Below are 24,841 nucleotides of genomic sequence, written 5' to 3'. Positions count from 1 at the left end.
ACATACACACACACACACATATACGCACATCATATATACACGCACACATACTATATATACACACACGCACACATATAACACACACAACACACACTTATATATATATACACACACGTACATACAATATTATATAACACACACCACGTACATATGTATATATCCACACACGCACATATATACACACACACACACACGCGCACATATATATATACACACACCACATATAATATATACACACACACACACGTATATATATATACAATACAACAGCACACACATTTATATATATATACACACACACACGTACATATATATATACACACACACACACATATATATATACACACACACACACATATATACACATACACACACACACACACATATATATATACATCAGTGGTTTTCAACCAGGGTTCCGCAGAACCTTAGGGCTCCGCCAGTACAGTCCAGGGGTTCCGCAAGAAGTTACAAAACTGCTAAAATCGACAGTAATCTTTAATTCTCCTGTGCAGATAAGTGTGCATAACACTATCAAATTATTGCACAGGGGTTCCTCGAGCCAGTGGAATGTTTCCTTGGGGTTCCACTCCAGCAAAAAGTTTGAAAAGCACTGATATACATATAAGCATATATGGGTATGGGACGTCACCAAAAGTAGACAATCATGAAATACGAAAACAACAAGAGAAACAAATGGAAAACAGGACAAGAAACATTATATACTCTTTTACTCTTTTACTTTTTTCAGTCATTTGACTGCGGCCATGCTGGAGCACCGCCTTTAGTCGAGCAAATCGACCCCGGGACTTATTCTTTGTAAGCCCAGTACTTATTCTATCGGTCTCTTTTGCCGAACCACTAAGTGACGGGGACGTAAACACACCACCATCGGTTGTCAAGCAATGCTAGGGGGACAAACTCACACACACAAACACACACACATACACACATATATATACATATATACGACAGGCTTCTTTCAGTTTCTGTCTACCAAATCCACTCACAAGGCATTGGTCGGCCCGGGGCTATAGCAGAAGACACTTGCCCAAGATGCCACACAGTGGGACTGAACCCGGAACCATGTGGTTGGTTAGCAAGCTACTTACCACACAGCCACTCCTGTGATACTATATATATATATATATATAATATATATAATATATATATATATATATGTCTTTATGTTTTGTTTTGGTCATTTTGACTGCAGCCAGCCTGGGGCACCATCATGAAGAATTTGTAGTCGAATGAATCAACTCAAAACCCTTTTTTTTTTCTAAGCCTTGTATCTATTCTGTTGGTCTTCTTTGCTGAACTGCTAGTTTACAAGGATGTAAACACACCAACACCGGTTCTCAAGCGGTGGAGGGAGACAAACATTGACACACACACATGCATACAAATATACGACAGCACTGGTATAGCAAAAGTGTGTGCCACCCGAGGCGGCCCTTCCGTTTGCTGCCCCCGGACACATATTACTTAGAGCAGACCCAAAAGTGCCACCCGGGGCGGACCGCCCCTACCACCCCACGTTAGTTATGCTAGTGTACGACAGACTTCTTCCATTTTCCATCTACCAAATCCACCCACAAGGTTTTGGTCAGCCTGAGGCTATAGCAGAAGACACTTGCCCAAGGTGCCACGCAGGGGGATTGATCCTTTATACAGATATGTCAAACCATACCACCATGGAAAATTGATGCACGATGATGATAATATATTTTACTCTGGTATCTATTTTTTTTTTTTTTTTTGAAGTTTTGTTCTTATTCTATCAATCTCTTTTGCTGAACTGCTAAGTGACTGGGACCTAAAGCAGTCATCAAGCATTGGTAGCAGGAACAAAGACACACATACACATTATATACGACAGGCTTCTTTCAGTTTCCATCAACCAGGTCCACTCACAGTGTACTGGTGACAATTATTCTTTTCTTTTAAGGGAGTCTTGGAAAATTCTCACACTCCTCCAAAATCGATTTCCTTATTGATGAAGGAGATGGAGAAAGGGGGTGGATGGACAGGTGCGAATGAAGAAAGGGGTAAAAGAAAAACAAATATTTTAAGGATGAATGGCTGAATGGTGCATCAACTGCATGAAAGTGATGGAAGAAAGGGAACAATGGTGTGATTTCCCTAAAGCAGTTTAGACCAAGGGCTTAGAATGTATACCCACTCGTGTAAACAAGGTACAAATGTCTGACTTTGAAGTTAGACACATCCTTGGAGAAATCCATTAAATACGATCAGCATTCCCTGTTACTGTTGTAGTTAAGCATCCATTTTTGCGTCAGCTTCCATTTGATGTCTTGGTCTGTAGCATCCACCATCCGCTGTCATGTGTGTTCAGTTGGTGATTGATATCCTAATTATTAAATTCGTTAAAGATACAGCGTGGTTGAGCGAGCAATTCTTCAGTGGTCAGTCCATTAGTCTGAGAGAAGTCTAGGCTTGAAGCATCATTCAGTTCTCTGGACGTGACTTCAGCCTCCTGGACAATGGCTTCTGCATTGCAATGCTCGCTGTCAATGCAGCACATGATGTCTTTAGAATAATGTCTCGGTGCCAACAATGGTAGGCTTGAGCAGAGATATTACATGATGTATATAATAGAATATATAGACATTTATATCGTTATCATTCTCTCTATACAAACATACAACAAATATATACATATATATACAAGTACGTACATATATGCACACACATGTGCACACAAATACATATATACGCTCACAAATATACACAAATACACACACATATATATATATACACACAAATACACATATATACACACAAATACACACATATATATCTATATATATACACAAATATATATACACACACACAAATACACATATATATATATACACACAAATATATATACACACACACAAATACACATATATATATATATACACACAAATATATATACACACACACAAATACACATATATATATATATACACACAAATATATACATATATATATACACAAATATATACATATATATATATGCACAAATACATACATATATATACACAAATACACACACACATATATATACACAAATACATACATATACACACAAATACACACATATACACAAATACATATATACACACAAATATATAGACACACATACACAAATATATACAAATACATATATACACACAAATATATGTATACACACATATACACATACAAATACATACAAATATACACTACATATAAACAGAGATATATGCAAATATACACACGCAAAAATACATACATATAAGCGTTGTTCTCCATCATTAACACCTTCTTTATCTGCTGTCACCCTCAATGCCCTCACACCCCTACAACAACCCTGCTGAGCTTCTCCTCCACCTCACTCCATCATATGCCTGTCGCCTCCAACCTACCCACCCCATCCAAGACTCTTTATCAGTTCACTTATCATCGAACCCAACCCTACCACCCAGTGTCCATAAATTCCATACCTCCCTCCCCACCACCTCCTCTCTCAGTATTGCTCTCCTTATCTTACCCCCTCACTGACCCTCCTTCCTTTTTCAAACTGAAGTATTCCGGCATCTAATCTCCATCAAAACACCTACCCCTGTCCCTCTGATCTCTTCATCAACTGGCACAAAACCACCGCAACCCTCTCCACTACTTCTTCCCCAAAATGAACTGAGTATTGATCTTGCAAATTACTTGGTGACCCCATTGGTGGTGGTGCCACATAAAAAGCACCCAATACACTTTGTAAGTGGTTGGTGTTAAGAAGAGAATTCAGCCACAGAAACCTTGCGAAAACAGACAATTGGAGCCTGGAGCAGCACCCAGTCTTACTAGCTCCTGTCAAAGTGTCCAGCCTATGCTAGCATGGAAAACATTAAATGATGATGATATATATATATCTGTGTGGTAAGTAGCTTGTTTACCAACCACATGGTTCCGGGTTCAGTCCCACTGCATGGCAACCTGGGCAAGTGTCTTCTACTATAGCCTCAGGTCGACCAAAGCCTTGTGAGTGAATTTGGTAGACGGAAACTGAAAGAAGCCCATCGTATATATGTATATATGCATGTGTGTGTTTGTGTGTTTGTTCCCCTAGCATTGCTTGACAACCGATGCTGATGTGTTTATGTCCCCGTCACTTAGCGGTTCGGCAAAAGAGACCGATAGAATAAGTACTGGGCTTACAAAGAATAAGCTCCGGGGTTGAGTTGCTCGATTAAAGGCGGTGCTGCAGCATGGCCGCAGTCAAATGACTGAAACAAGTAAAAGAGTATATATATATATATATATAAGATTATTATCCAGTAATTTTTTGCTAGTTTATTTTGTCTTTTTGTCTTCTTTCCTGGTGCTGTATGAACATTTAATGTGGTTTTAGAGTCAGGTTTTGACTGCTATTTCCAGTGTGGTGGTATCTCTTAGATACCCTAAATTATAATTTTAATAATAATTACCTTGAAGGTTTTTATTCCCATGCTGACCATTTGATAAGATCAATATTTAATTTAACGATCTTATCCTTATATATATATATATATATATATATATATATATATATATATACACACACACACACACACACACACACACACATCAAAGGAAGATTAACCGGGAAGATAGCTTTCGTGTGCAGCAGATGCACAGGGGCAATAAACACCACAGATGTTCAGAAAATAGATTCCATCACACTCCAGGGAGAGAAACTAGAAGTAGTTGATAGCTTCTGCTACCTAGGTGACCAAGTTAGTAGTGGGGGGGTGGATGCTCAGAGAGTGTTACCACTAGAATAAGTATAGCCTGGGCAAAGTTTAAAGCTTTTACCCCTACTAGTGTCAAAGGGCCTCTCGTTCAGAGTGAAAGGTAGATTGTACAATAAATGTGTGCGAACTGCCATGCTTCACGGCAGTGAAACATGGGCTGTGACGGTGGAGGACATGCGTAGGCTTGAAAGAAATGAAGCTAACATGATCCAGCGGACCATGTTAAAAAAAATAATTGATGTAAGTCAATTGTTGTTGATCAATATTTCTCCATTTTCTATTTACTTTAAATTTGATTCCTGATAAACATGTTATCTTGATAACCGGTGTTGGTTTGTTTACATTCCTATAACTTAACGGTTTGGCAAAAGATACAAACAGAATAGGTACCAGGCTAAGGGAAAAAAGTACAAAAGTACTGGAGTTGGTTCATTTCACTAAAAACTCTTCAAGGGAGTGCCCCAGCATGGCCGCACACTGACTGAAACCAGTAAAAGGATAAGAGATATCTTAACCCTTTAACATTCGGATTACTGCCAAATATAATCCTCATTAATTCAAATTGTTTCGGGTTAATCTTGCATTATCTTTATGTGCTGAGATTTCAATGATGTAACATTTTATTTTTTGGAATGGCTTTGTAGGATAGGTGTAAAAGGCTGGATATGGCCAATAAAATGGGTAGAATATTTTGGCTGGACATGGTTGGTTTAAATACTAAATACATGGTTGGTTTAAATACTAAATTTTTTGCAAGACCAATTTCTTTACTACCCACAAGGGGCTAAACACAGAGGGAACAAACAAGGACAGACAAACGGATTAAGTCAATTACATTGACCCCAGTGCATAACTGGTACTTATTTAATTGACCATGAAAGGATGAAAGGCAAAGTCGACCTCGGTGGAATTTGAACACAGAACGTAACAGCAGACGAAATACCACAAAGCATTTCGCAATCAACTCACAAGGCTTTGGTTGACCCAAGGCTATAGTAGAAGACATTTGCACAAGGTGCCACACAGTAGGACTGGACCCAGAACTTGTGATTGGGAAGCAAGCTTCTTACCACACAGTCACACCCCTTTTTTTTATTGGCCCCAAAAGGACGTAAAGCAAAGTCAGCCTCGATGGAATTTGAACTCAGAATGTAGAGCCCGAAGAAATGCTACTGAACATTTTGTCCTGCGTGCTAACAATTCTGCCATCACACAAAGGAGTTTAACCCTTTCATTACTGTATTAATTTCGAGATGCTCTGTGTTTCTTTCAATTAATTTTAAATATAACAAAGAATTTAGTAAAATAACTTAGTTATCATTCAGCTAGTGTTAGGAACATAAATTGAGACTAAGGTTTGGTGGAAGATTTTAATTCAAAACTTATGAAAACAAGACATTTTACCACAGAGCCAGAGCCGGTTTTGGCCGGGTTAGTAGCAAAAGGGTTAAGGCTCACTGTCCATGAGAACTCCAGTATGTTGGGGATTTATTTGTCAAAAGCTTGAGGGGAATTAAGAGAGGAAATTCCAAGAATTGAAGCTAAACTGAGAACTGAAAGGTCATAAAGTAAACTGAGCAAAAATGAAGGATTTTGTGAGTAGAAAAGAAAAAAAAAGCCCAGATCCTGGGGCCTTCAGACAAATGGGCCTTGATCAATATGCAAAAAAGGAGTAGGTGTAAACTCCACATGCTGCACCGAGTGTAAGCTTGGCACAGCATATGGCCCTACAGTACTGGAATCACAGGTAGGCTCATAAAGAAAGTAAGCTTCATAGGTGACAGATGCACTAGAGCAGTACGTCCATGGAACACACCAAGCATAGATTCAGTTCAATGCCCAGATGGCTCACTAGTAAGTAGTTGATAGCTTCTGTTACCCTGGTAACCTAATTAGCAGGAGAGGAAGTTGCTCTAAAAGTTATCAGGTTGAGAATGGCTTAGAAAAGGGGTCAGGAAGTTATTGCTCCTGAGGGGAAACAAAGGCTGTTTTCCTCTGGCTGTGTGGTAAGTAGCTTGCTTACCAACCACGTGGTTCCGGGTTCAGTCCCACTGCGTGGCATCTTGGGCAAGTGTCTTCTGCTATAGCCCCGGGCCGACCAATGCCTTGTGAGTGGATTTGGTAGATGGAAACTGAAAGAAGCCTGTCGTATATATGTATATATATAAATATGTGTGTGTGTTTGTGTGTCTGTGCTTGTCCCCCTAGCATTGCTTGACAACCGATGCTGGTGTGTTTACGTCCCCATCACTTTGCGGTTTGGCAAAAGAGACCGATAGAATAAGTACTGGGCTTACAAAGAATAAGTCCCAGGGTCGATTTACTCGACTAAAGGCGGTGCTCCAGCATGGCCGCAGTCAAATGACTGAAACAAGTAAAAGAGTAAAAAAAAAATATATTTTATGGCTCTGTGATATGAGCAGGCTTCAATGGATGCACAATGTTAGTGTGCCTGGATGCTGGAGTACAAAAGAGATCATCATCATCATCATCGTTTAACGTCCGTTTTCCATGCTAGCATGGGTTGGACGGTTCAACTGGGGTCTGGAAAGCCAGGAGGCTGCGCCAGGCCCAGTCTGATCTGGCAGTGTTTCTACAGCTGGATGCCCTTCCTAACGCCAACCACTCCGAGAGTGTAGTGGGTGCTTTTATGTGCCACCTGCACAGGTGCCAGAGGAGGCTGGAAAAACAGCCACGATCAGGTGGCGCTTTTTACGTGCCACCGGCACGGGGGCCAGATGAGGCTGGCAATGGCCACAATCGGATGGTGCTTTTTACGTGCCACCGGCACGGAGGCCAGTTGGGGCGGCGCTGGCAATGGCCACATTCGGATGGTGCTTTTTACGTGCCACCGGCACGGAGGCCAGTTGGGGCGGCGCTGGCAATGGCCACGTTCGGATGGTTCTCTTACGTGCCACCGGCACTGGTACCACAGCTACAATTTCCATGGAGGGAAAATGGTCAACGAGGAATGCATCACAGCTTATACCACAACTCCGTTTCCAGTCGTCTGTGAAAAACATGTGTAGCTATGGGAAAATATTACTTTGCTTGGAAACAGATAAGGGTTGGCAACAGCAAGGGCACCCAGCTGTACGTAAATCTGCCTCAAGAAATTCAGCTTGACCCATGTAAGCATAGAAAAATGGACCTTAAAACAACAACAACAACAACAACAGCAAAGGTGGACTAGTAGAATCATTAGAGCATTAGGCAAAATATCTTGAGTTCAAATCCTGCCATGGTCCAATTTATTTTTATCCTTTCAAGATAGACATGTGCAACTTAGTGGTAAGTGTGTTGGACTCATGATCATAAGATTGTGGTTTCAATTCCGAGGCCGGGTGATGTGTTGTGCTGTGTTCTTGAACAAAATTCTTCATTTCACATAGTTTGATGGTTCTCAGCTGAGGTCCAGAGAAGATTTTGCCATTAAAATTTAATGTGCAAATAATAGCAGAGAGAAAAAAATTAGTAGTAGTAGGCGTAGGAGTGGCTGTGTGGTAAGTAGCTTGCTTACCAACCACATGGTTCTGGGTTCAGTCCCACTGTGTGGCATCATGGACAAGTGTCTTCTACTATAGCCTCAGGCTGACCAAAGCCCTGTGAGTGGATTTGGTAGACGGAAACTGAAAGAAGCCCATCATATATATGTATATATTATATATATATATATATATATATATATATATATATATGCGTGTTTGTGTGTGTGTATTTGTCCCTCCCAACATCGCTTTACATCCCCGTAACTTAGCGGTTTGGCAAAAGAGACCAATAGAATAAGTACCAGGCTTACAAAGAATAAGTCCTGGGGTCAATTTGCTCGATTAAAAAGGCAGTGCTCCAGCATGGCCACAGTCAAATGACTGAAACAAATAAAAGACTAATATTATAATTATTATTAAGGCAACGAGCTGGTAGAATCATTAGTAGGCCTTCTTAACAGGTTCTCTTAACAATCATTATTATTATCATCATTATTATTATTATTATTATTATTATTATTAAGAGGTGGTGAGCTGGCAGAATCATTAGAAAGCCCACCAAAATGCTTAGTGGCATTTCAATCTATTATTATATTCAGAGTTTGAATTCTGCCAAGGTCAGCTTTGCCCTTCATCCTTTAGGGGTTGATAAAATAAGTACCAGTTGAGCACTGGGGCCAATGTAATTGATTAGCCCCCAAACCCAAAATTGCTGGCCTTGTGTCAAAATTTGAAACCAAAATTTGTTGTGCAATAAATTGGTTATAATTCTACAAGATTCAAAATAAAAAAAATTTTTTTCTATAAAATTCCAAATAATATTTAATTACAAAAATAGGATTTTTTATACATCAAATGGTTATGAGGGTCCACCCAAGTAAGATAGGAATTAAAGGGGTTCATAGATAAAAAAAAAAAAAAATGGTTGAGAGTAACTGCTTGGGTCCACTCAGCTAATAACAATTAGTAATATGGGCTGGGAACCCAGCGATTGATGGTGGACCTACCTAAAAAACAGAATGGAACTTCTGGACTGAGGAACCAGGGGCTTAGCATGGTGTTGGCTATTTGCTTTTTGCCTTTAAGGATTACGTTATTATAATTTGTGATGTGGATGGATGCTGACAGCTCCGTAAATTAGTGCTGATTTATCCAAGTGGATGGAACACATAGAAGTGGGAGACCCAGGAAGACACAGGATGAAGTACTGAAGAATGACCCTGGGAACCTGAGCCTTTCGCGAGATACCTGGCACCTGGCCATGTTCAAGAAGACCTGTACCTTGCAGCAGAAGTGTTAAGACCGATCCTTCGGGTGGTGTAAAGCACTTGTGACAGTGCCGCATAAAAGCACCTGTGTGGGCTCACATAAAAGTGCCTTTTATGTGGATCCACATAAAATGCCTGTGTGGCCCCACGTAAATGCGCCTGTGTGGACCCACGTAAAAGCGCCTGTGTGGCCCCACGTAAAAGCGCCTGTGGGGACCCACGTAAAAGTGCCTGTGTGGACCCACGTAAAAGCGCCTGTGTGGCCCCACGTAAAAGCGCCTGTGGGGACCCACATAAATGCACCTGTGTGGACCCACATAAAAGTGCCTGTGTGGGCCCACGTAAAAGCGCCTGTGTGGGCCCACGTAAAAGCGCCTGTGTGGCCCCACATAAAAGTGCCTGTGTGGCCCCACGTAAAAGCGCCTGTGTGGCCCCACATAAAAGCGCCTGTGTGGCCCCACATAAAAGCGCCTGTGTGGCCCTACATAAAAGCGCCTGTGTGGCCCTACATAAAAGCGCCTGTGTGGCCCCACGTAAAAGCACCTGTGCGGTGCCACCTAAAAGTGCCTGTGTGGTGCTCCGTAAAAGCGCCTGTGCAGTGCCCCGTAAAAGCACCTGTGCAGTGACCCGTCAAAGCCATGTGGTGCTCTGTAAAAGCACCCATGCAGTGCCATGTAAAAAGACCCAGCACACTCTGTAAAGTGGTTGGCGTTAGGAAGGGCATCCATCCGTAGGAACCATGCCAAATTAGACTGGAGTCTCATGCAGTTCCCCAGCTTGCCAGCTCTGGCCACACTGTCCAACCCATGCCAGCATGGACAATGGACGTTAAATGATGATGATGCAGTCAGTCAGTCATCATGATTATGACCATTCATGGCTTTGGCAGGACTTGATAAGCTCTCTCTGCCCTGGTTGGTTTTCTGCTTGGGTTTACCAATTATTATCATCGAAACCTTTCCACTTCATGTTCCATTTTTACAGAATCTTTGAATCTCAGTCAAGGTCTTCCATGGTTTCTTTCCCCCTTTGCATAATTGGGAGTCAAAGAGCTATCTGAGAAGTCCGTCCCATGTAGATGTCCCAACCAACATAAATTTCTATCAGTGGAGGCAGGCCAACACAACATGATCTCTTCATCTCTGATCTTGTCAAAGAGAGTGGCATTCTTAATCTATCACTGATTAAGCGAGAGTCAAATATTTAACTCTTTTGCGCTTATATATTTGACGGGCTTCTTTCAGTTTCCATCTACCAAATCCACACACAAGGCTTTGGTCAGCTCGAGGCTAACGGAGACACTTGCCCAAGGTGCCACGCAGTGGGACTGAAACTGGAACCATGTGGTTGGTAAGCAAGCTACTTACCTCACAGCCACTTTTGTATCTATATATATATATATATATATATATCCAACAGGCTTCTTTCAGTTTCCATCTACCAAATCCACACACAAGGCTTTGGTCGGCCCGAGGCTATAGTAGGAAACACTTGCCCAAGGTGCCACACAGTGGGACTGAAACTGGAACCATGTGGTTGGTAAGCAAGGTACTTACCACACAGCCACTTTTGTATCTATCTATCTATATATATATATATATATATATATATATATATATACATATATACGACAGGCTTCTTTCAGTTTCCATCTACCAAATCCACTCACAAGGCTTTGGTCAGCCTGAGGCTACAGCAGAAGACACTTGCCTAAGGTGCCACGCAGTGGGACTGAAAACACACCGACAGAATAAGTAACAAACTTTAAAAAAAAAAATAATAGGCACAGACATGACAGTGTAGTAAAAAGCTTGCTTCCCAACCACATGGTTCCAGGTTCAGTTCCACTGTGCAGCACCATGGACAATAGTCTTGGGCCGACCAAAGACTTGTGAGTGGATTTGGGAGAGACAGAAACTGAAAGAAGCCCATCATTATATATATATATATATATATATATATATATTCGTGCTTGCACCTGTGTTTGTCCCACCACCACCACCACCACTTGACAACCGATGTTGGTGTGTTTACATTCCTGTACCTTAACAGTTCGGCAAAAGAGACCGACAGAATGAGTGTTAGGCTTACAAAGAATAAGTCCCAGGGTCAAATTGCTCGGCTAAAAACCCTTAAGGTGGTGCCCCAGCATGGCCACACTCAAATGACTGAAAGAAAAGAATAATTCCTGGGGGTTCGATTTGTTCGACTAAACCATTCAATGTGGTGCCCCAGCATGGCCACACTCAAATAACTGACCAGTAAAGAGTGATTACGATACGTTCCTGAATACTCTTTTACTCTTTTTTTACTCTTTTACTTGTTTTAGTCATTTGACTGCGGCCATGCTGGAGCACCGCCTTTAGTCGAGCAAATCGACCCCGGGACATTCTTTTGCAAGCCCAGTACTTATTCTATCGGTCTCTTTTGCCGAACCGCTAAGTGACGGGGACGTAAACACACCAGCATCGGTTGTCAAGCAATGCTAGGGAGACAAACACAGACACACAAATACACACACACACATACATGAATATATATATACATATATACGACAGGCTTCTTTCAGTTTCCGTCTACCAAATCCACTCACAAGGCATTGGTCGGCCCGGGGCTATAGCAGAAGACACTTGCCCAAGGTGCCACGCAGTGGGACTGAACCCGGAACCATGTGGTTCGTAAGCAAGCTACTTATCACACAGCCACTCCTGCGCCTATATTGCGATTATTCTTTTAATCTTTGGTTCTCTTACTTGCCTTGGTCATTTGGTTGCGGCCATGCTGGAGCACCGGCCTTAAACGATTTTAGTCGAAGAAATCGAAACCAATATTTATTTTATTTAAATCTGGTACTTGTTCTATCGGTACTCTTTTGACGGACTGCTGGGTTACGGGGACGTAAACACACCAGCATCGGTTGTCAAGAGATGGCGGCGGTAAAACACAGACACATAAATACATATATATATATAAATGTGTATGTGTGTGTGTGTGTGTGTGTGTATACACACATACATACGAGCTTCTTTTAGTTTCCGCTTACCAAAACCCCTCACAAAGCTTTCGTTGGCCTGAGTCTACGGTAGAAGACACTCGCCCAAGAATCCATAATTAAAAAGCAGGCAGGTGGAAGAAACGTTAGTGTATCGAACTGAACCCGGAACCATGTGGTTGGGAAGCAAGCTTCTTACCACACAGCCACGCCTATGTTCATAAAACTGAAGAAAAAGAATACTACTTTTTTTTTTAAGGAATTCCGGATCTTTAGCGCCAAGATTTTGTTTCCTCATTAACCTAAACCTGACACTCCGTCGCTTACGATGACGAGGGTTCCAGTTGATCCGATCAACGGAACAGTTTGCTCCTGAGATTAACGTGCAAGTGGCTGAGCACTCCACAGATACGCGTATTCCTTCACATACTCCTCAGGGACATGGCTGGACCCTTTAAATACAGGTACTACTCGTTTTTGCCAGCTGAGCGGACTGGAGCAACGTGAAATAAAGTGTCTTGTTCAAGGACACAACGCGCCGCTGTGAATCGAACTCACGACTCTACGATCTGATCGCGAGTCACCCTAACCACTAAGCGATTCGCCTTCACTGCTTCCTCATAACTCCCTATAAATTGCATATTTTTAAATGACATTTTGCAGAAATATATATTCGAGTGTAGATTATATAACGTTGGTGTCTCAATGGTGAGGGGGTAAAAGTGAAAATCCTTAAGTTACAGAAATTGGAGATGATAAATCAGACGAGAAAATCAGAAACTTCTTCAAAGAAATTGGGGGGTTTTTTCCCCTCTAAATTCTATTTATGTAATAAGCTATATCGTCGAAAATGTATCTGTGCAGATTTTAATTTAAAAACATGCATTTATCAATTTAAAATATCTACTTTTCTTTTCACTTCGTCCTGTATATAGTATGTAGGTAAATATGTTTCTTTACTACCCACAAGGGGCTAAACATAGAGGGGACAAACAAGGACAGACAAACGAACTAAGTCGATTACATCGACCCCAGTGCGTAACTGGCACTTAATTTATCGACCCCGAAAGGATGAAAGGCAAAGTCGACCTCGGCGAAATTTGAACTCAGAACATAGCGGCAGACGAAATACCTAATTCTTTATTATCCACAAGGGGCTAAACATAGTGGGGACAAACAAGGACAGACAAACGAACTAAGTCGATTACATCGACCCCAGTGCGTAACTGGCACTTAATTTATCGAACCCGAAAGGATGAAAGGCAAAGTTGACCTCGGCGGAATTTGAACTCAGAACGTAGCGGCAGACGAAATACCTATTTCTTTATTACCCACAAGGGGCTAAACATAGTGGGGACAAACAAGGACAGACATAGGTATTAAGTCGATTACATCGACCCCAGTGCGTAACTGGCACTTAATTTATCGACCCCGAAAGGATGAAAGGCAAAGTCGACCTCGGCGGAATTTGAACCCAGAACGTAACGGCTACGCATTTCGCCCGGCGTGCTATGAAATAAAATCGCTCTTGGTGCGTGAAATAAAATCGAGGTTGAAGTGGAGAGGTGCAAGACTGCGAGCTGTCAGAATTGTTAACACGCCGGACGAAATGCTCGGCGGTATTACATACGTTGTGGGTTCAAATTCCGCCGAGGTCGACTTTGCCTTTCATCCTTTCGGGGTCGATAAATTAAGTACCAGTTACGCACTGGCGTCGATGTAATCGACTTAATACCTATATCTCTCCTTGTTTGTCCCCTCTGTGTTTAGCCCCTTGTGGGTAATAAAGAAATAGGTATTACATCCGTCTTTACATTCCCAGTTCATATTCCGCCGAGGCCGACTTTGCTTTTCGTCCTTCTGTGGTAGTTGAAATAAAGTACCAATGCCGCAGGGTCAACTAGACCTCTCTCACCCACGAAAAGTTTACAGCAGAAAGAATTACCATAACTAAAGCAGGCTGCTGGAAGAAACGTCAGTGTGTCGGACAAAACAGTGAATGGAGTTATTTCCGGATCATCGCGGTTGGAGTTCAAATGCCGTCAAGGTCGACTTCGCCTCTCGTCCTTTCGGGATCGAAAAAATTAAGTACCAATCAGTCACTGGGGTCGATGTAATAGGCTTCCCCCACCGTCTCAAAATTACAGGCCTTTGCACTAAAATTTGAAACCATCTTCTAGGAATTAGAAATTATACACACACTTTCATTACAGGACTTGTAATGTGGGCCGGAAACAGGCAACCCCGTGCAGTAATCCATGCAGATTTTTCTTCTTGGAACTCAGCATGACCTCGTTATTATTATTCCGTCGACCCTTTCTGGGTGGGGTCAGATTGAGAGTGTTCGTATGTGTGGCACAGGAGAAGGTGTATAATCAGTGAAAAGGTAAAATAGCCGTTAAAACAAAAAAATTCTTTCAACTCTAGGCACAAGGCCTGAAATCTGGTTGGTGGGAGAAACAGTCGATCCCAGTACCAAGACGGTATTGATTTTCGTCGACCTCGAAAGGATGAAAAAGCGAAGTACGTAGAAATGCTGCTAAGCATTTCGTACGGAGTGCTAAGAATTCTGCTGGCTCGCCGACTTCACCACCCAAAATAACTTGGAGACTGACCAGTAGTTCTCAGTCTTTTTTTTTTAGTTATGTACCTTTTTTACTCGGGTGGACTCCCATAGCCATTTGATGTTTAAAAAAAAATCCTATATTTCTAAAATATTATAAGAAATTGGGCGGAGGTAAAGAACACGTACACCACCCGTTTTCGGGTGTGACAAAAACCGTAACCTTAATCCTAACCCATAAACACAGGATATACGTATTCTTTACTTTCGCCAGGAATTGTATTAAAAAAATTGTTTAAATATTTTGTGAATTGAAGAAGTGTAAGCAAACTTTAAATTCTTGCATGGACGCCCCACACACGCACCAAGAGCCATTTGGACCCGGGTTGAGAGCGACAGAGAGGCAAAATGCGGTAGCTGGACCTTGCTAGAAATACAGCCAAATCTTCCCATGAACACCACCATCTCGGCCTTAAATACCAACCCTCTTCTCTCATTCACCGTCTTTACAAAAATATATATATATATATATATAAGAAAGAGTGGCGCAGGAGTGGCTGTGTGGTTCCGGGTTCAGTCCCACTGCGTGGCATCTGCTATAGCCCCGGGCCGACCAATGCCTTGTGAGTGGATTTGGTAGACGGAAATTGAAAGAAGCCTGTCATGTATATATATATAAATATATATATATATATATATATATATATATATATAAGTGTGTGTGTCTGTGTTTGTCCCCCCTAGCATTGCTTGGTTCGGCAAAAGAGACCGATAGAATAAGTACTGGGCTTACAAAGAATAAGTCCCGGGGTCGATTTGCTCGACTAAAGGCGGTGCTCCAGCATGGCCGCAGTGAAAATGACTGAAGCAAAGAGAGTAAAGTAAGTGTACATTGGAATATGGAATCTCAGATAGACGGTGGTGAAATAAAAAGCAAGATAGAATGAAAGAAAAACGAACGAGAAGGAAGGAAGGCGGAAAGAAATGAATAAGAGAAGAAATGAAGGAAGAACGAGAAGGCAACAAGGTTATGGCTGGAATGTCTTTGATCATACGTTTGCTCATTCAGGAACAATAGTCAGGAGCAGCGGCGGGGCGGGGGTGGGGTGGGGGATAAACAACACCAGCTGACCCTACCACCACTACTACCATCAATGAGCTTTTTTCTGTACCTGTCGAAATTCTCAATTATCAAAACCAGACGAAAAAAGTAATCAGTAATCTGTAAAATAACGAGGGGGGAAAAAATAGATATCTAAATTTCACCATTACAAATCCTTTCTTACTTCGCTCCTCGCCCCGTGAATAGAGAGAGACCCAGGTGGACTTGTGCCAGTGATAAAAACAAACACTTATTTATTTATTTGTTTGTCCATAACTTTTCACCTTGCGCAGGTGCGTGCGAGTATGTGTAATAAATAAATAAATAAATATATATTATATATATATATATTTCTTTATTGCCCACAAGGGGCCAAACAAGGACAGACAAATGGATTAAGTCGATTACATCGACCCCAGTGCGTAACTGGTACTTTATTTATCGACCCCGAAAGGATGAAAGGCAAAGTCGACCTCGGCGGAATTTGAACTCACAACGTATATATATATATAGAGAGAGAGAGAGGTGGTGCTCCAGCATGGCCGCAGTCAAATGGCTGAAACAAGTAACAGAGAGTAAAAGAGTATATAGTATTTACGTTTTGAGTTCAAACGTCGCCGGTGTCCAATTTACCTTTCATGCTTTTGGGGTCGATAAAATAAAGTACCTGTCGGACACTTAATCCCTCACCTGAAAATGCTGGTCTTCTGCCAAATTTTAAAACCATTATTATATATTTCTTTACTACCCGCAAGGGGCTAAACACAGAGGGGACAAACAAGAACAGACAAAGGGATTAAGTCGATTACATCGACCCCCCCCCCCAGTGCGTAACTGGTACTTTATTTATCGAACCCCGAGAGGATGAAAGGCAAAGTCGACCTAGGCGAAACAGCTTATTGTGATCACCGAGGGGCCTTTTGGTCTCTCTCAGATTTCATTAAACCGGCTGATAATATTAAAGGGAAGGATACTTAATATCCACCTGAATGCGTGTGGGACCTCGATAATTCTGATAACTATAACCGCTTGCCAACGTTGATTACAAACAAGCGGCTTCTACTACACTATATATATAAAAATGCGTGTGTGTGTGTATTAAATTCGGTATTAAATTCGTTTTTCTTTCTCTAGTCCTTAACTTTCTCGGACATAATCTGCAAACCTTTCACAATACACGCAAATATACACACATAAATATACACCTATATACATACCTACATACCTATATATAGAAAAACAAACACACACACACATGATAATTAAAATGTAGGTCCTAAGTTTAAGAGTTTCGGGGACTTGTGAGCGTGTATATACGTATATATGCAGGTATATATATATATATATATACGCATGGCTATTTTATTCGACTGGTCGACTAATTTCCAACATTTCTATCTGTCCCACCCACCTTTACTTTTAATAGTACCAATATATATTATATATGATTACAATATTTGTAATTATACTAAACGTGAATGACTGTAGTAGTACTAATAATTCGCAGAGTACCATAAAATATGTATGTATGTATATATATAACTTAAGGTGAGCTATATAGAGAAGCAAGTTAGTTAGTATATGAAATAAAATAAGGTTTAGGCTTACCAACTTCAGAGGTAAAACTCCTTTTCGCTGTGAAAAACTTATACACTGAATATCTTAATTGTAGTAGTAGTAGCGGTGGTAGTAGAGGTGGTGGTGGTGCTGGCGAAATATTGGTGAATCTCTAATTGTTGGTGTTGTAGTTGTGATGATAGTTAGTGGTGGGAGTTAGATTAGTCTAAGTCTTAATTGTTGTAGTTGTTGTTGTAGTGGTGGTGGTGGTGGTGGTCGCCGCAGCGGTGGTAGTGGTTACGGTAAAGGTAGTAGTAGTAGTAAGTAGTAGTAGTAGGAGGAGGTAGTTACTGGGGTTGCGGTGGCAGTAAAGGGTGATAGAGGTGATGATTCGAGATGGTGATGGCGACGGCGGCGACGACGATAGGTAATGTGTGGTGGAGAGGGAAAAGATAGTTACAGTGACGGTTGCTATCGTTGTGGTGGCGGCGGCGGTGGTGGTAACGGTCTGCTTGTATGCGGTAGCGGTGGTAGTGGTGGCAGCGGTAACTGTCGTAGAGGTGGTGGTGGTGTTGATGGTAGTGGTGATAGGTATTATGTGGTGGTGGTGGGAGAGGGAACAAGAGTTACAGTAGTGTTGTTTTTAGTGATGGTTATGATGCTGATTGTGGTGGCGGGGGCGAAGGTAACTATTCTAAGGTAGAGGTGGCGGTGGTGACCGGTATTTTTCATATAGTGGTGGTGGTGATGGTGGCGGAGATAGGTACCGCCGTGTGGGAGAGGGAAGGTGAGACTTACAGTAGTGGTGGTGTTTTAAGTCTTGGCGGTGAAGGTAGCGGTGGTGTCGATATATATAGTGTATAGTGAGAGGGGGAAAAGAGAGAGAGAGAGAGAGCTACAGTGTTACAGTCTTGGTGGTGGTGGTGAAGATGAAGGCGGTGGTAGTGGTGGTGATTGTGGTGGTGGTAGTGGTGGTGGTGGTGGTGGAGCGGAGTCGATGGAGTAGTGACCGGCGTCTACTAATCTGTGCTCTTGGACTGCGGCGGTGGGGAAGCGACAGTGGTGATGGCGGGTGGTGGTGGTGGTGGTGGCGGAGGATGGCGGAGATGGCGGTAGTGGCGACAGTGATGATGTTGGTGGGTGGTGGCGGTGGTGGTGATGGTGGCGGGGATAGTTGTGGCGGCAATGATGATGCTGGTGTTGTTTGTTGGTGGTGGCGGCGGTGATGCTTGTAGTTGAGGTGGTGCTGGTGGTGGTGGTGGTCAGCGGTGATAGCGGTGGCGGCGGAGGCAAAGATTGCTTTATTATACAATCGTGGTGGCGGCGTAGGGGAATATGCAGTGGTGGGGAGGGTGATGAAAGGGGGGGAGAGTTTGATAGGGAAGCGTGCATATCTATCGGCGATGATGGCGGAGACAAAAATCGTGACAGTGGTGATGGTGGTGGTGGTGGTGGTGAGGGTATCAATCGTGATGGCGGTGGTGGTGGTGGTGGTGATAGTGACGGGTTATACAGTAGTAGTAGTAGTAGTAGTAGTAGTAGTAGTAGTAGTAGTAGTAGTAGTAGTGATAGCGGTGGGGGACTCGAAGTAGGAAGGGAAGCGTGATAGCGAACAGTACAAGTGTAGCAGTGATGATGGCGGCGGTGTCGACGATGATGGTGGCGGCGGCGGTGATGACGGAAATGGTGGTGGTGGTGGTGGTGGTGGTGGTGGTGGTGGCTGTGGCGGTGGTGGTGATGACAGTGGTGATGCGGTCGGTGATGATGGTGATGGTGTTGGCGAAGGTGGTGACGGCAGGGGAAGGGAGAGAGCGGGGGGGTGCTGATGCCAATAAGTAACAGGCAAGAGTGTGGTGGCGGCGACGATGCTACTGTTGATATGTCAGTGTTAGTATCAATAACAGCAGTAAGTAGTAGTAGTAGTAGTGGTGGTGGTAAAAGGGGGGAGGGTGTAGTTAGTGGAGTGGTGGTGATGGTGGTGGTGGTGGAGGGGAGGGGTTACCGCTGTCTATCTCTTCCCCCCCTCCCTCCCTCCCTCCACTGTTTGATATATGACACGTTAAATAGAAGAGAAAAAGAGAAAGAAAGTGTGAGTGTATGTGTGTACGTGCGTATGTGTGTGTGTGTTCGTGTGTGTGCGTGTGTTTGTATGTGTGTGTGTGTGTGTGTCTGTGTGTGTGTGTGGAAGAGAGAGAGGAGGGTGAGGTGTAATTTCAGACAGTGTGTGTGTGTATATATATATATATATATATATATATATATATATATATATATATATATATATATATATATATATATATATATATATATATATATATATATATATATATATATATATATATATATATATATATTATATATATATATCTATATATATATATATATATATATATATATATATATATATATATAATATATATAGGCGCTGGCGTGGCTGTGTGGTAAAGACGCCGGCTACCCGACCACATGGTTCCGGGTTCGGTCCCACTTCTTGGAACTTTGAGACTAAGTGCCTTTTCTGCTATTGTCTCGGGCCAAACAAAGCCATGTGAGTGGATTTAATACAATACACGGAATCTGGAAGAAGCCCGTTGTATAAATGTGTGTGTGTGTAATGTATGTATGTTGGTGGTGCCCCAGCATGGCCGCGGCCTTCGGGCTAAAACATTTTTAAGGATTTAAGGATTTTAAGAATGTATTTGTGTGGGTGTCTGTGTTTGTCCACAGGCCGTTATGTCCGGATCTTTTCGGTTTGACCGGCAGTTTTTAAAAATAATTTCCACGTAACTAAACACTTTTAAACTTCGTATACTGGTAGAATTGTTTATAAAACATCTGTTTCTCTTGCTTTATTGAGAAAAATCTATAGTTTGTAAGATATTTGTTGTTTTTTTCTTCAATTCTGCAATTTCAACCAATCAGACGTCCTGTTGAGGTAAAAAAAAACATTCTGTGGCCGTATGAATATGTCCCTCGTTTAAGAAACAGATTGGGTTTATTTACATTTGTGAAGAAAAAAAGATACTCTTCCCCCCATCCCTAACCCTAACTAACCCTAACTCTAACCCTAACCCTAAAACAGATTGAAATGCAATAGATCGATACTAGGGTCATAATTATGGGTGACAATTTCATATGACACCGCCAGAAAAAACTTCCGGTCAAACCGAAAAGATCCTTATGTCCTTGTAACTTAGCGTTTCGGCAAAAGATACCGATAGAATGAGTACTAGGCTTACAAAGAATAAGTCCTGGGATCGATTTGTTCGATTATAACTCTTAAAGGCAGTGCTCCAGCATGGCCGCAGTCAAATGAAACTTTAAAAAAATAAAAGAATATATATATGTACTTTTGTATTCTTTTACTTGTTTCAGTCATTTGACTGCGGCCATGCTGGAGCACCGCCTTTAGTCGAGAAATCGATCCTAGAACTTATACTTTGTAAGTCTAGTACTTATTCTATCGGTCTCTTTTGTCGAACCGCTAGGTTACAGGGACATAAACACGCCAGCATCGGTTGTCAGGCAATGGTGGACAGACAAACAGACACACAAATACATACATACATACATACATATATATATATATTTATATATGACGGGCTTCTTTCAGTCTCCGTCTACAAAATCCACTCACAAGGCTTTGGTCGGCCCGAGGCTATAGTAGAAGACACTGGCCCAAGGTGACCCGCAGTGGGACCGAACCGGGAACCATGTGGTTGGTTAGCAAGCTTCTTACTACAAAGCCTCGTCTGCGCCTCATAAATATCGCATACATACATATATATATATAGTGGATCTTGCATGCATGAAGTGGATTCGATCCACCATAGCCAAATTTAAACTAACACTGCAACAGAACTTTTCCCACTGTGGAACAATGGTTTTTCTCTGACAGCAGTTTTACATTTTCCAGATGCCTTTAGCTAGGCCGAAGTAATAATGTCTTCCCCACTTGATCCTTTCTAACCTCTTCTACTTCACTAAAAGCTAGAATAGAGATAACAAGACCACCAACTAAATCTATTGTTCTCAATGATATATCTATCCTTCTGGATAGTTATATAAGCCAACACATTCCAAGCAAAAATCAGTTCGTCACAGTCGGTGACGACTCAACGAAGTCTGGCTGACCAGCTAGAACATTGGTCAGAGGGAGAAATGAAGTTTACTGTCAGCAACGTCCCACACCCTACAATTCTCACTAGCTCTAATTCTGTTCTCTTACAACATCATTCTGTCTGTCTCCGCAATTACTACTAAACAATGAAGAGAACTCAAACACAAACTTTACTTCGCATGCCTTTGGATTTATCAATAAATCTGTCCGTCGATGCAAAATACTGTAACGTAATGGTAAATAAATATTTCCTTAAAACTTCATGCATTGTCTATCTCTCATATATCCTACAATATGCTGTCATAACAACAAATTTTTATCGTTGCATCTGCTGACCACATCATTTCATAATAATGTTTACCGATTAATCTCGGCCATACATATATATATATATATATATATATATATATATATATATATATATATATATATATATATATCCATTTTACTACTAATGTCTTGACAATATCTATGACCATACTTAGCCATGAGCTTCCTTATTTCTTTATTATTGCCCACAAGGGGCTAAACATAGAGGAGACAAACAAGGACAGACAAAGGGATTAAGTCGATTAAATCGACTCCAGTAGGCAACTGGTACTTAATTTATCGACCCCGAAAGGATGAAAGGCAAAGTCGACCTTGGCGGAATTTGAACTCAGAACGTAGCGGCAGATGAAATACTGCTAAGCATTTTGCCCGGCGCGCTAACGTTTCTGCCAGCTTTCTTGCTCTGTTAAAGTATTTGAGTAAAATTATATTAATGTGTCCGACCGATTAGGCGGCGAGCTGGCAGAAACGTTAGCACGCCGGGCGAATGCGTAGCCGTATTTCGTCTGCCGTTACGTTCTGAGTTCAAATTCCACCGAGGTCGACTTTGCCTTTCATCCTTTAGGGGGTCGATAAAATTAAGTACCAGTTACGCACTGGGGTCGATATAATGGACTTAATCCGTTTGTCTGTCCTTGTTTGTCCCCTCTGTGTTTAGCCCCTTGTGAGTAGTAGAGAAATAGGTATTTCATCTGTCATTACGTTCTGAGTTCCAAATTTCGCCGATGTCGACTTTGCCTTTAAATTAAGTACCAGTTGCGTACTTAATTTATATATATATATATATATATATATATAATATATATATATATACAGGGTGATTCAAAAGTTTCCATACATAAGAGAAATTTTTTTTTTTATAAGAAACAGTTTATAAGATCCCCTACATCCCCTAGATCCCCTGATCTGACCCCTCTTGATTTCTATCTTTGGGGGCATTTGAAAGGCATGGTGTATCGCAGCAAGATAAAAGACATAAATCATTTAAAGAAATGCATCACCAACTCATTGGGGCACTTACCACCAGATGTGCAATTACAAGTTCACAATGAGCGGGGTAAACGTATTGCAATGTGTATTCAAAACAATGGTAACCATATAGAGCCTGTTAAATAATAATAAAAAAACTGTTCTTATAAACTTTCTTATAAAAAGATAAATCATTCCTATATATGGCGACTTGTGAATCACCTTGTATATATATATATATATATATACTTTATTTAAAGCAGCAGAAAATTCTACAAAACCTGTTACTCTAACGTGAAATTCAGAGTAACAGGTTTTGTAGATTTTCTGCTGCTTTAAATAAAGCATATTACTCTACCACTGGTATTTGAGTACTCTTTTTTTTCCACCTTGTTCACATTATGTGTTTACTTTCCTGTTATATATATATATATATATATGATATATATATATATATATATATATATATATATATAATATATATATAGGGAGAGTTTACGAAAAAAACAAGACGAAGACAGTGGTGTACAAAACAAACAGATGTATTAGTATAACGCTCAGGAATAGAAAAAGTCTTTTACGTTTCGAGCCTACGCTCTTCTACAGAAAGACGAAGACAGGTGAGGGAACGAGAAGCAAGGATTATTTGTTTGACGCTTGGGAAGAATGGAAATGTCTTTGACGTTTCGAGCCTATGATCTTCGACAGAGAATATTGAGAGAGACTGTTAACGCGCTGCTGGACAACTGTCACTGAGGAACCCATAGCAGGGTGAAATCACGGGATCTGACAGTTGCAGAAGCCGTAGCAAGGGGGTAGGAGCGGGAGTGGGAGAGACGAAAGTATGAAGAGAAATGCTGAAAGTGAACGGTGAGGTGAAAGAGGAGAATAAAAGAGGGAGAGAGAAATAAGAGAGTTAGAAAGAGAGGGAGATACAGAAGGATGAGTTGGTGGGGGAGGAGAGAAAGGTAAAAGATGGAAAGAGAGGTGGAAGAGAGAGGGGGGGACGAAAGAGTAAGAGGTTAATAAAAGATGACGAAAGGCTGTAGAAAATCTCATGAGAAGATGGAGAAGAGTAATAAAGTAAGTGAAGGAGCAAAGAGAGAGAGAGGCGGGGAGAGAGAGAGAGAGGCGGGGGAGAGATAAATGGACAGAGGTAAAAGGACAGGTGAATGATAAGAGAGAGGAAGAGTTAGAGGCAGGCAAAGGATGGGGGAGAGACATGATGAGAGAGGGGAAGAGTGAGAGACAAGCAGAGGATAGGAGAGAGAGAAGATGAGAGACGGGGAGAGAGGGTGAGGGAGAGATATAGGCGGAGATAAAAGAAGGTCAGGGGAACGATAAGAGAGAGGAAGAGTGGGAGACAAGCGGAGGATGGGAGAGAGAGAAGATGAGAGAGGGGAAGAGAGGGGAGAGAAGGGAAGAGAAGGGAGAGAGGAGAAGAGAGGGGGAGAGCGGGAGAAGGAGATATGGGCAGAGATAAAAGGACAGGTGAACGATAAGAGAGAGGAAGAGTGAGAGACAAACGAAGGATTAGAGAGAGAGAGAAGATGAGAGAGGGAGGAAGAGATACGGGCGGAGATAAAAGGACAGATAAACGATAAGAAAGAGGAAGAGTAAGAGATAGGCAGAGGATGAGAGAGAGACAGGATGAGAGAGGGGGATAGAGGGGAA

General features: G+C 41.7%; 1 long non-coding RNA gene across 1 annotated transcript in view; it reads right to left on the bottom strand.

The window, feature by feature from the left end:
- Positions 1–13,298: 13,298 nt before the first annotated feature.
- Positions 13,299–24,841, bottom strand: part of LOC118767702 — a 19,454-nt gene continuing 7,911 nt past the window's right edge. The window contains exon 3 of the long non-coding RNA XR_005003619.1: positions 13,299–13,309. This is a non-coding gene — a long non-coding RNA (uncharacterized LOC118767702). The remainder of the gene's footprint in view (positions 13,310–24,841) is intronic.

This window comes from Octopus sinensis, linkage group LG24 (genome assembly GCF_006345805.1).
Source record: "Octopus sinensis linkage group LG24, ASM634580v1, whole genome shotgun sequence".
In the NCBI taxonomy this organism is placed as follows: domain Eukaryota; kingdom Metazoa; phylum Mollusca; class Cephalopoda; order Octopoda; family Octopodidae; genus Octopus; species Octopus sinensis.
The sequence above is the reverse complement of the archived record's forward strand: the minus strand, read 5'-3'. Positions and strand labels throughout refer to the sequence as shown.